This window comes from Neopsephotus bourkii, unplaced genomic scaffold, assembly GCF_033783945.1.
Source record: "Neopsephotus bourkii isolate Nb327-2 ecotype Australia unplaced genomic scaffold, CSIRO-AGI_Nbou_v1 NB_690, whole genome shotgun sequence".
Classification (NCBI taxonomy): Eukaryota; Metazoa; Chordata; class Aves; order Psittaciformes; family Psittacidae; genus Neopsephotus; species Neopsephotus bourkii.
Window position 1 is genome coordinate 2,037,296 of NW_026901189.1, and position 12,092 is coordinate 2,049,387.

General features: G+C 39.7%; 1 protein-coding gene across 1 annotated transcript in view; it reads right to left on the bottom strand.

Moving 5' to 3' along the window:
• Window positions 1-12,092, bottom strand: part of AFG2A (AFG2 AAA ATPase homolog A) — a 229,774-nt gene that overhangs the window by 12,875 nt on the left and 204,807 nt on the right. The window lies entirely within an intron of this gene.

The window sequence follows — 12,092 nt, forward strand, 5'->3', positions numbered from 1 at the left end:
CCTGAATACCAATATGCTTAGTAGTTTATACCTATAAAGATGCAAAGTAAATGAAAGAGGTGTTATAAATGTGAAACACTTTCAACTTTGCTCCCTGCAGAACTGCTAAACTAGCTGACCTGTTGATATTAGAGGTAGTTCCAACAGACCATTGGTCCATTGGATCTATTATAAACTTACACTTCGAACTAAAATTATAAAACAAGAAAAAAATTTTCTCAGTATATGTTGTAAAAGATCACTTGATTTCAAATGAAATCACAATGGTACGAGGAAGGGTCAGACAAACTTCAAGAAATGTTTTTAAAAACATCAATAAAATTGTATTTTGGAGGCAGGTTGAAGAACAGGCTCCAGAGCAAAGACTTCTACAGCAGAATCCAGTCAGCACTGCATGTTTTCTTCCTCCTCCTTGCCCAGGTTGCATATGTAGTGCACCATAAAGACAGCATGCATTTCCTACTGCTCTGTCTAGTTCTGGGAGAGAAAAAAAAAAAAGAAAAAAAAGAAAAAAAAGAAAAAGACAATGGAGTTCCCAGTGCTGTGGACTTCACTAACCTTAAATGCATTTTTACTCTTGGCAATAAAAATTAAGTTGCACAGCCTCACTGGAAAGTAAAATTCATAGACACCAACTGAGCTGTTTAAAGCCTGCTGACACTACGGAAAACTCAAAGCCACTCTACTGGGCCCTGAAGCAAGCCATAATACATGGCAAGACACACGGCTTAGTCAAATGTATTAACATTCAGCACTAACCTCATCAGTGCATTGTTTTATCTAGCTCCCAGCTGATTTCCTGACAAAGAGCATTACCAAAAAGTGAACTTCTGAGGAAAACAAAAGCAAGGCCTTCATGAAGTTCTTGGCAGTTGTAAGCAAGACCCAATTCTTACAACATTTATTACACACTCATTGTTTTCAAATGGAATTTGGATCGTGCCCCATTTTGCAAAACCAAATGCAATATGACTTTCTGCAATATACTTTTTCACAGTTTGCCTTCTCTGAAGAGAACTTAATCTCTTTATCAGAAGAATGGTCTGGACACAAGCAAATAAAACTCAAATCACAATCTCCTCAAAGAACTTCACTAGAAAGGATGCCTCAGCAAGCACTTAAAAATGCTCCTGTATTACATGCTTGCTTGCTGAAACATGCCATATTCCAAATCACTTCCACATAATCAGTATTTTCAGCACCACTTGCTGCTCTGCTGAGCTGTGCAGAGGACAACAACCCTCTCTGGCAGGGAATGGGAAAGAACGCCAGAAGAGAAAGAGGAAGGTGGAAAGGACAAAAAAGATGACAAAAGCTCAGCAGGAGCAGATCAATAGTCAGACTTGCCTTTTGGCAGAAAAGTGCCAAGAGTTTCTTCTGCATTTCACAAAAGCAGTGCAAATAATTCCTGTTTTCAGCAGCTTTCCCCCATGTATTTAAGTCATTAAGTTTAGGAGTCATTAAATTATTTGCTGTACCTGTATGCAACAGAGCAAACGTAAACTGAAAGGTAACATCAGTGTAGCTGACAGGGCCATGAACAACATGCTAGATGCTTCCCATGGCATGGCAGCATCCAGCTGAGAGAAATGAACTATTTTTTAACATAACATCTCAAAGCAACACTTACTTATGATATTAATATGCCTAGAAGCCTTTCAGACTGCTGCCTGATGTCAGAAGTGACATGCGAGTACACTGGGAAACACACTGCCTTGGATGCAACTCTGGAAGTTGCCTGTGCAGGGAGGTGGTTTTGTGGAAGGACCTGCAAAGGAATAAACCTCCCTCGACTTCTGCTTTGAATGCTCCACTGCAGAAAGACTTTGGTGAGGCTACATTCTGTTCTAACTTTTTATTTCGCTGTTTCCCCACCCAGCTGCACACAAATTCTTACAAATGTTATGTACAGACTTGCACAAAATGGAGACTGACACTGGTTCTTGGACGATTTCCCAGAGCAAGTTTAACAGAGATTATATAACGTTAAATCTGTGTTGGTTGGGTTTTTTTAATATGGATGTTATTATACTACTAGTTTATTTTTTCTAGCTTAACCCTCCAAACACCCTTCCAAATAATTGTTTTGCAGAGATTAAAAACCTGAGGTTATTATACGCATTCTGTCTCCAGCCCTTACATAAGAGAGGACAAATGTGTTACAATTGCAGTGTCTTAGCAAATCATAACAACCATTATTTTCCTTCCACACATACTACTATCACCGTGAAGGGGGATCTTTCCTTTAATTGCTGCAACAGCGGGACTTTAGAGCTAGCACAGAACTTTGAGATCCCCTGATTAAAGGGTATAGAAATAAAGTACTTTACAAAAGAGGGAGAAAGTAAGTCTCATGAGGAAGAAATGTCTTCCTAAGGTGCCACAATAAGAACCAACTGGGACATCAAATTTGACTCCTAGCCTGAAAACCTTCCTACAGAACAGCAACAGCTTCTACATGTGGGGAAAGCAGCCTTGGCAAAAAAATACCAACAAAACAATACAACTTTCATTTAAAACCAGCTTCAGTTTCAGAGAAAGAAAACATATCCTACATTGATAATTTATTTTATCCAGTAAAGAGTAATTTTAACATCATGTGTGATTGGAAAGCATGGTACAATTTTCAGGAGCTTAAGATGTCAGCACGAATATAATTTTAGATATATTTCATGCATATAGATGTATTTTAAATCATGCCACCCCTGAGATCCAAGGTAGGAAATAACCTGGAAGCTGAAAACCAGACAGCTCAAGAGTAATGTGGGGAGGACAAACACAAGCCTTGCCCAAACCAGAAAGCAGGTGGAGGTGTTTATGAAGGAGCAATGATCAAAGCCTCAGACCTCATGATGTTCTACTGCCACCACTTTAAGGACCATTTGCTGCTTAACAGCAGCAAGAAAAGAAAAAGAAAGACTGCTCTTCACTGCATCAGAGTCCCTGCAGCTCTGATAGTGGCAGCACATTCACTGTTCAGAAAAGTTTTCTTCTTTTGTTTTTTTCTTTTTTTTTGTCCTATGAGGTGATACTCCTGTCCCCTGAGGACCAATTGGTGCTCCTATCTGTACAGAGACCACCAAATGGAAGTACTACAAAAATAACTTAAGTTGCTTCAGATCATGGCAAAGTGCCTCAAAAGAGAAGTCACCTAGAACACATTCTGCTCACACTTCCAAGCTCAGTCTCAACTTCTTCAGCTTATTCTGTGGTCTCTTCCAAGACAATGCAATAGGATACATCCATCTTAAAATTATAGGACACTCATCACAGTGAGGATATTGACTCTTTCCAAAAAGTCAGACTAAGTCTAATCCTAATAGAACTGACTTCAACATAAAAAATACATCTTTGTGCAAAGCCATCTCCAAGATGCTCTTCCAAATAAGCCCTTTTGAAAACACACCCCAAGCAAACAGTCAACCATACTTTATTCTGAAGGAACCACCAGACAAAACCCAATTGGTTTGGTTGAGAATACTCTTGACATTCATACACTTCCATTTTAGATACTGTCAAAACAGCCACCTGCAGTAACACAGAATTTTCTTTTTTAATTTGATCTATTGTAATTTCTTTTACAGGGTTAGGACTTGAGGAATTTGAAACAAAAATAAAGCCTAAAGGTTACTAACAATCTCTCCTCCACCTGATGCTCAGCGTGAGGCTGATTTTGTCATCACAATGTGCAAATTCTGCCTGGGTGAACCTGGACAACATAACCTCAAATTAATTTGAAATAGTCACCATATCCATACCATGGTGGATGCTACACTGCTGGCAGGGATAAACGAGGGGAAGTTATAACAGCGAATTTTCTAAGTCTTGTTTGGGCAGTGCAGCAGAGCTTACCACCAGCAATGGCCACAGCAACAGCCCAGGACACTCCCTCGGTTTCTTCTGAGGCTTTGTGCAGCACAGAAAACACCAGTCCAAGGATGCTGCTCTTCTCAGAGCCCTGCTTCGGCTCTGCTGCTGGAGATGGCACACAGCTGCTCTTACCCAGGCTAGGTGCTGTTCTGGGACCCTACTCTTCATGCTATGCCATCATTTCTGCCCTGCAACACCTCCCACACTGCTCCCCCTGTCTTGTGCAGCTTCCTCCACATAACTCACCTCAGCTTCTTTGCATGTCCTTTTTCAAAAGCCACAGAAAACCAGCAGTGAGGAACAAAATGGTCTGCTGAATGCACAAGATCCTTTTGATAGTTACAAATGCTTCTAGAAAAATAAAACCTCTGAGCTTGTTACTGTTGCTGTGGGTTTTCCTTCTCTATCTCATTGTTTTTCTTGTAGAGTTTAGAAATAAACAATGAGCAGACTTTAGAAGAAAAGAGGAAACTTTGCACACACACCTTCTACTCTTTTCTTTTCCTCCCCACTTTCTTAGATTTTTATTCCCCAACTCTTCCTCTTCTTCTTATTGAGAAAAAGGGCAGAACTCACCTCCTTCCTCTTGATAACATTACCTGATACTAAATTTCTGAAAAAATCAGAAGAAATTCTGTCTTAACTTTTTCTTCTCAAGTCTTTTCAACTGTTCTGAACCCTGCCAATGATATGAATATTAAATATTTCTAGGAGGAAAAAAAAAAAATCTGTAAAAACTCTCTGCACATATGGGGCTTGCTGCATATTAAGAGGGGTTCCTCCAAAGACTTCAGAGAGGTCTCACTTCCATACACATCAAACACCTTGTGCTGCCCTGCTGCCACCATATATACACCTTAAGAATCTGAAGAGTCAAACTTCAGAAACACATCTGCTAATCTAGTGCTGATGGGGTTAATGAGATCAAAGACAGATTCCACTTGGTGCTTAGCATTGAGACACCTCCTATATAGGGCCAGGGTGATTGTAGCCCTCCCTCAGATCACCATCACACTGAAATCAGCATCAAAATAACACAAATCAGCTCCTACTCTGATTATAATCAGTATTCCCATTTTCTGTCACCTTCCAACTCCATCAACCCCCACCCTTCCACATTAAAGTCAGTCAGTGTTTAATCTCAGGTTAATCTTCCTAATTCACATGTTTATTTTCAAACATTTTTCTATCTCCTCTCCCACCTTTCCCTCACCACTGTTAATCAGTAAGGGCTTCACCAGTCGATGCAGGCGCTCACCTTTTCACCCAGCAGACAAAAGGATCCCAAAATTCTGATCCCCAACACAAAAGTAGGGAAAGAACAGCTTTCCTACCATCTTCTTTTAAGTCTCTCCCGGCAAGTGCAGGAGAGGGCCTAACAAAGCTGTATGCAGCCAATTGTGTTATCAAGGGAGTTGGCACTACCAGCTGATACTTGATTACTATTCATCCCTCAGGAAAATAAAACACCCTTTTGTAGTAAAAGTGTAACTGCTTACTATGATGCATTGCATATTAACAAAAGCAGTTTTTTACCAAAATTACAGATGACAAAAGCCAGGAAATGGAACCAGACCAAAGTAACCCATTGTTTCTACATGTTTAACCAAGACATGTAGACAGTTTAACCAAGATTTTCACAATGCTAAGAAGAAAGTGGTGGTGAGTTTTGTCACACATTTGTACATAAAATGGTAATGAGTTCTGTAAAACTAATAGTAAGGATAACATCTTCTGTGATAGTGACCTTACTGGTGACGCATACTTTGTATGTGACTGCCAGCACTGTAGTAACCTCAGTTTTCACAGGGTCTCTCTAACATTTTTGTGCCTTTTTTGAAATCCACACAGAAGTTTTCAATATGCTTTCCTATTTCCCTTATTTTAAAATTATTTTTTAACCAGGAGTACTGCTTATTAAAGAACTTAGCTATCTGAAAGGCATATTTTACACTAGGTAGAAGGGTAAAATTTGCTGGTTTGGTGGAATAATCTCTACTTAGGTGGTGAGGAACCAATCCAGAGTATTAAAGGATTTGTTTGTTTGCTAATCTACTTAAGCACCTATAGGCCTTAACATCCACAGCTTGTGTGCTTTAGGGATCTTTCATGTCCCTGGCCACTCACAATGCAGTAGCTCTGCATAAAAACTGCAGATTTAAGTTCATGGCAGTGCAGCAAGTTGACTAGTGGGACACTCACCTGAAAAGCGCTGTATGGCCTTGATCCACTCACCCGCCAAATCCTCCTCTACATTCCTCATAAGCAGTGCCTGACTGTATGCAGCACAGGCAAGTCACTCTGCTACTTGCATCTTGCACTTCTACATCAAAACCAACCAACTCTCTGTTAAAACAGCAATCCAAAGACCATGGAAACAGCTCACATAATGCAAATAAGGCTATACGAACACATTTCACATCCTCAGTTTGGTAAAAACTTGCTGACAGAGAAAGGAGGTAGCTTTAAACGGCATTAAGCAAAGCTGGCTTGATGTAAGCAGCTACCCCTGTGTGAAATTCGAAGCTCTTGCCAGCAGTGTGGAGGGAAGACATGACCTCATTATTCCACAGCCCAGATAATCCGTTCCTGGATAAAGTGAGAGCTGACAAGTATTTCACCTCGAAGGTTATCAAAGCCCTTTTCCACACTCTGCTGATGTGGAGCCATTTACTTTACCAAACAGGGATGTGAAAACTCCTGTGTGTTAGTAAAAAGATAAAAAAATCAGAGCTGTGTGTGGTTAAGAGCACACTGCCATGCCACACAGACACAGGTATTGAGAGGAAGAGAACAACAGCATTTCCAGAACCATTTATGCAAACAGAATATATTTGCAGAAGTTGATAAAATATTTTTCTCAATATTTTGAGAGTTACTGCTCTCAATTCCTTCCATCTATGTTTAGGCACTTTCTCTAGATAATTGCCACGGGGCCTCTCTTGACATCAGTTAGCCTTTTGGACCTCCAGAAAGGTAGTTCAGCTCTTAGCTGGGATAAATCAGTGTCTGGACTGTCTTTAAGCATTTCTTCAATGACTGCTGAGGAAAGCAAGAGTGACTCCACTCCCCATATCTTTTAGATGAATCCAAGCTTTATTGCCATGGGTCTTACACAGGCACATGCAGTCAACACACTAGCCTCAAATTTTGTGGGAAGGACCTGAAATCTATTTGAGCAATGGCTCTACACTAATTCAAAGGGAAAGAATGTCATCTGGTTGCCATTGCCTTTTCTTGCCATCCCTGGGCTCTTGCTGGAGGCCTGACAGGCAGACACCAGGGTTTGGTCCTTGGTGCACTAGTCAACAGAGAAAACACAGATCTCTTCCTATCAGGACTCTGGAGCCCTTGGATTTAAGTCTGCAGGGAAGAATGACACCATTTAAAATATTTAACACAGAACATATAAAGCCCTGGAGGAAATGCATGGCTGAGTTTCCTACAGAAAAGATTAATAAATGAATAGGTAGCAGTTGCAAAAAGAGCAAACACAAGACCCGAGATTAGGAATAGGTTTCAGTTGAAATATTTGTCTTACAGATGTTAACCTGCCATTCAAAATATGCACAACTACAACTGTGATTTGACTCCCTAGTAAAGTCTCTTTATTAAATTGCACACATTAGATCACCTATTGTACTTTCTTTCATGTCAGGAAAAAAAAGTGTCAGAAAAAGCAGAAGATTTTGGGGTTCATAGTAGGTAAAAATTACACCAATTCACTACAACCATAACAAGAACGTTAAATACAAATACAAAAGGGTCACAATGTAAAACCAATCTTCCAAATGCAACTCTTTTATAGGTTAGCTCCATATTGATCAGGACCTCAAGACATAGTTTGGAGCAGCTATAAAAAGCTTTACATAGGCCACCTGGCTCCTGAGTTCAGTGGCCATGAGTTCATGCCAGAGTAGCCAAAATGCAAAGATTATTCACTGTCCTTCACCCCACCTGTCCTTACGTACTGGCTTTGTCAGTGGTGGCCAAGCAGTGGGCCTCCCCATCATATGTGTCATGAGCAGGTAAGGCACAGGTCAGTTTGTCCCAGCTCCCACTGCAAGCTACCTCCTGCACCCTGACTGCATTAGCGCACGGGAAATCCCAAGCCACAGGAGTGTGAAGGAAGCACATTCAGTTTTGTCCCAGCTTTGTGATCACAGGTAGCAGGGAGAATTCTTCATGACTGCTTTTTACTAATTCTTTCACGGGCTTTTGGCAAGGTTTTGACAGTGGGTGTCTGCCTTCTAGGCAGATGCATGACTCTTCATCTTCCAAGTACAATTGCTTCTAAGTTTTCTCCTACTTATCACTACATATTGAGCTACCCCAACCACTGGACATTTGCTTTTCTAGTTTTGGTAATACTGTTTCACCCACCCAATTGACTGGTTTCTCTCGGAGAGCCAGAAACATCAAAAAGCCTTAAGGGTCTGTCTCCTCCACAGCACTGATACTTGCCTGTTGCAATAAGGAGAGTTCTCCTGCCCATAAACTTGTGTCCATCAGTTAACTTCAGCTTAATGGGCAGTAGACACTATAAAACACGAGGCTCTAGAGTTTGGCTTTCTCTCTACTCCTCTCCACACCTCATCAGCACAGAGTCTGAAGCCCGCTTCAAAGGGGAAAACCATCTATAGCCAGCCTTCCTGCAGCAAGAATCACCTGATGTTCAGTTATAGGAGCATTATGTTTGGCACGTGCCCAGTTTCTGAAGGAGAAGAATCACAGTTTGACATTTAAAATGAGTAAAGAAACTGAAAGGAAAGAGCCAGCATACACAAGCCAGAAAAATAAACTTTTAGGGTACAATATTTGAAAGGGCTGACAAATCTAAATCCAGTGATATTTAACATCCCTTTGAAAATTATCTTTATCCTGTCCCTGATGTTCACCCTTGCACCTGAACTCAGTAAACCTATATTCTGTTCTCATTTAGTGACTGCAGAAAAATTATCCACAATAAACTTCATTCTTTTTCCAGGATTAAGAATTGTATATCGCACCTGCAGTGAAAATCTGGTTTATACATTAGGGAGAACACAGGACTGAACTTTTTTTCAAGTTAAGTGAAGACATTTTTGCATTTTGATCATAAATATTCTCCTGGTCATTTTTGGCAAACCTGTCAAAAGACATTTTATGCCAATTTCAAATACGCTGTTATTGGAGGAAAAAGTTAGACTTTGTATTTTAACAAAATGTGCCTGAAACATTGAAAAGCTGATTTAATGTTAACAGTTCTGCAACTCAAGCAGTATTGGGGCCAAAAACTGGCTCCAAAAGATAATGGCAGGCAGAAAAAAAGACTGTATTTCTAAAGAACGTAAAGAAATAAGTCTAGGAACCACTTCAGCAGTTAAAGGGAGGATGGAAGAGAGAGATTCTTCTCAGATGCATTCTCTTCTATTCACGGGGGCTCTATCATTTTATTAAAATTAAATCTCAGGGAAACATCCAACAACAGTAAATGCAATTAACCCAGTGGAAGAAAGAATGCCTCTATATTTGATTTACTCTGAAGCATGGAGGTGTTCAGGTTTATATGTCCTCACACTGCAAGCAATCTGATTTGGTGCCAAGGCACAATGTGTTCAGTAAAACACCCTGTGAAAATTTCAGCTCTGAATTAAAAACCACTCATATAAATGACAGGTTAATGGAAGATACTTCAGAAGTGCTTTGTCCTACAGTGCCTTCATCAGTAAGTTCCAATGAGAGGGTGCGGGTGCAAAAGTGTTCATCAGGCTGGATTCTGAAAGGACTATGTTGCTGATACGCTTTGGCAAAAACTGTATTTTTGGTTACTTTCCAGTTTTTTGTTAAGTTTCAGGTTGGTAGTTCATGATAATGGCAGTCTGTCATTAGGAAAGAGAAGGGGAATCACCACACCTTCCTTTAAATCTCAATTTATCTGTGCCTTGGGATGGAGCAAGATTTTGAGTGGCATCAGTCTTTGGGAGCAACAGAAACCTTTTAGGGACTTCAGATTTTGAGAGTATCTTGCTTTATTAAAAGTCAAGTTCTACAAACCCAACATAAAAAAAAGGCAGCTTCCTACATTTAAAATCCCTTCAGGCATGTGGGTATGTATCAAGAGATTTGGTTCAGATGAGAGGATAAATGTTTGCAGGGATAGGTTCTTTCCTAAAGCTTGAACAGCAGTCATGGACCAGCATTCTCTCCTAATGTCCTAAAATTCAATGTGCAAATTCCTGCTAGTGGCAACAGAAGCCCACGTACAGAAAGCGCAGCCAGCTCCTATCTGCCTCTCTCAGTTCAGATTCTTGCACTGGTGGACATTCCCAAGGGATCTGACTGAAAACTCCCCAAGAAATGGCGATTTAGTTTTGCTACGCATCTGGAGCATCAATAGTGTTATTTTTAGGATATAAAATTATAAACAGAATTCATTATTGGCAGTAAAAAATAGTTTTTTTTTCCTTCTTTCAGGAACACACACTGGAGGAAAGTGCCAGGGGACAACAGTGTGGCATTTAATTTTTGTAACATCAAAAATGTAATGGTTATAATAAATAGTTCACAACCTGAGTTTCAAGATGGAGTATATAAAATTAGAAAAAGATGATAAAGTAGTTTCAAATACAGTCTTGATCCCCAAGGCAACTTTTGCAATTTATAGTTTTCTTAATTCCCTCTGTCTGTTGTACTATTAAAAGGTCAAACAATGAAAAAAAACCACACCTGCACATACATCACATGAACTAAGTGAACAACATGCTTTTTCTTATGCTCTAACCCTTTTCAGAGATAGTAAAATTAAATGCTAATTATAACACCAAGAGTTTAAAATAAAAGTAATAGAAAAATTGCTATTTGTCCTGGATTCAGCAGTAGCAGTCATTTTTATCCTTCTTGGTAGCTGGTGCAGTGCTGTGTTTTGACTTTCAGCCTGGGAGCAGAGCTGATAACAATGATGTTTTGGTTTGGCCAAGGACTTTGTGAGCCTCATGCTCTGCCAGGGAGGAGGGGAAGCCAGGAGGAAGCAGAGACAGGACACCTGACCCAAACTGACCAAAGAGGTATTCCATACCACAGCACGTCATGCCCTGGGTGTAACTGAGAGTTACCCAGAAGGGCTGTGGAACTGTGGGGTTGGAGGAGGTATCAGTCAGGCTGGGGGGGGTGAGTTATCGGTCATCTGGTGATGAGCTGTTGTTTTCTCTTCCCTTGTTATTTCCTTTATCATTACTATTATTGGTGGTAGCAGTAGTGATTTGTGTTATACCTTAGTTACTAAACTGTTCTTATCTCAACCCGTGGGAGTTGCATTCTTTCTGATTCTCCTCTCCGTCCCTCCAGGAGTAGGGGGAGGGCAAGAAGGGGGGGAAGTGGGTGAACAAGCTGTCTGTCTGGGGTTAAACCATGACAAAAACCAGTATATTTCTGTTTAAAAGCTGCAAATTGTGTACAGAGTGGAACTAAAAGAGAAAAACCATAATGAAGGCCAAGAGATTGCTTTTAAAATTTCATATTGATAACATAAGTAAATATAGTAGAAGTCTCTCTTAAATATACACAAATTTCTCATAAGTTTATGGAAATGTCTAAATAATTATTACTCTCTTCTGAATATATATCTAATGGCTGCAAGAAAGAAAGGTCTTCAGAACCATTGATAAACAAATCAAAAAAATAACTTTACACAGAGCCTAAAATTATATTTGTTTACTTCAACAAGTGAAAGCTGGATTTGGCTAAAATTTTGACCTGGAAAGCCTTCTATTTACCTGCAAAACATCAGCAAAACACAGAATTACCCTCTGAAATTGAGGGAGTTTATTTTTTTTTCTTTCACATTTTTGTTCAAGTTTGTATTGTTTTTGCTTTACCTTTCCCTCTATTTTTCATGTCTGGAATAGAAAAGCTCAGTCGTTCTACTGTGGAGGAAAAAAGCTGAAAATGAGTTTACTTATCTTCATTTCATATTGAGTGCAAAGTAGAGAACCTACAAAGACCCATAGTCATTTCAATAGGTGATGTAACAAAGAAATAAGCCCAAAAGATTTTTACCTGTCCCTGAACTATTTTGTGGTCATTTATAACAGTTTTTGCAAGGAGGTTTTCTTATTCATTAATTAGTATCATTTAAGTGGCCAGCTTTAAGTTACCAATCAACATTCCTATTTATTTTGTTGGAAACAAACAAATAACAATATAAATCTTTCGCTGAGGCCTGGCAGTGGTTTTGGGTTAGC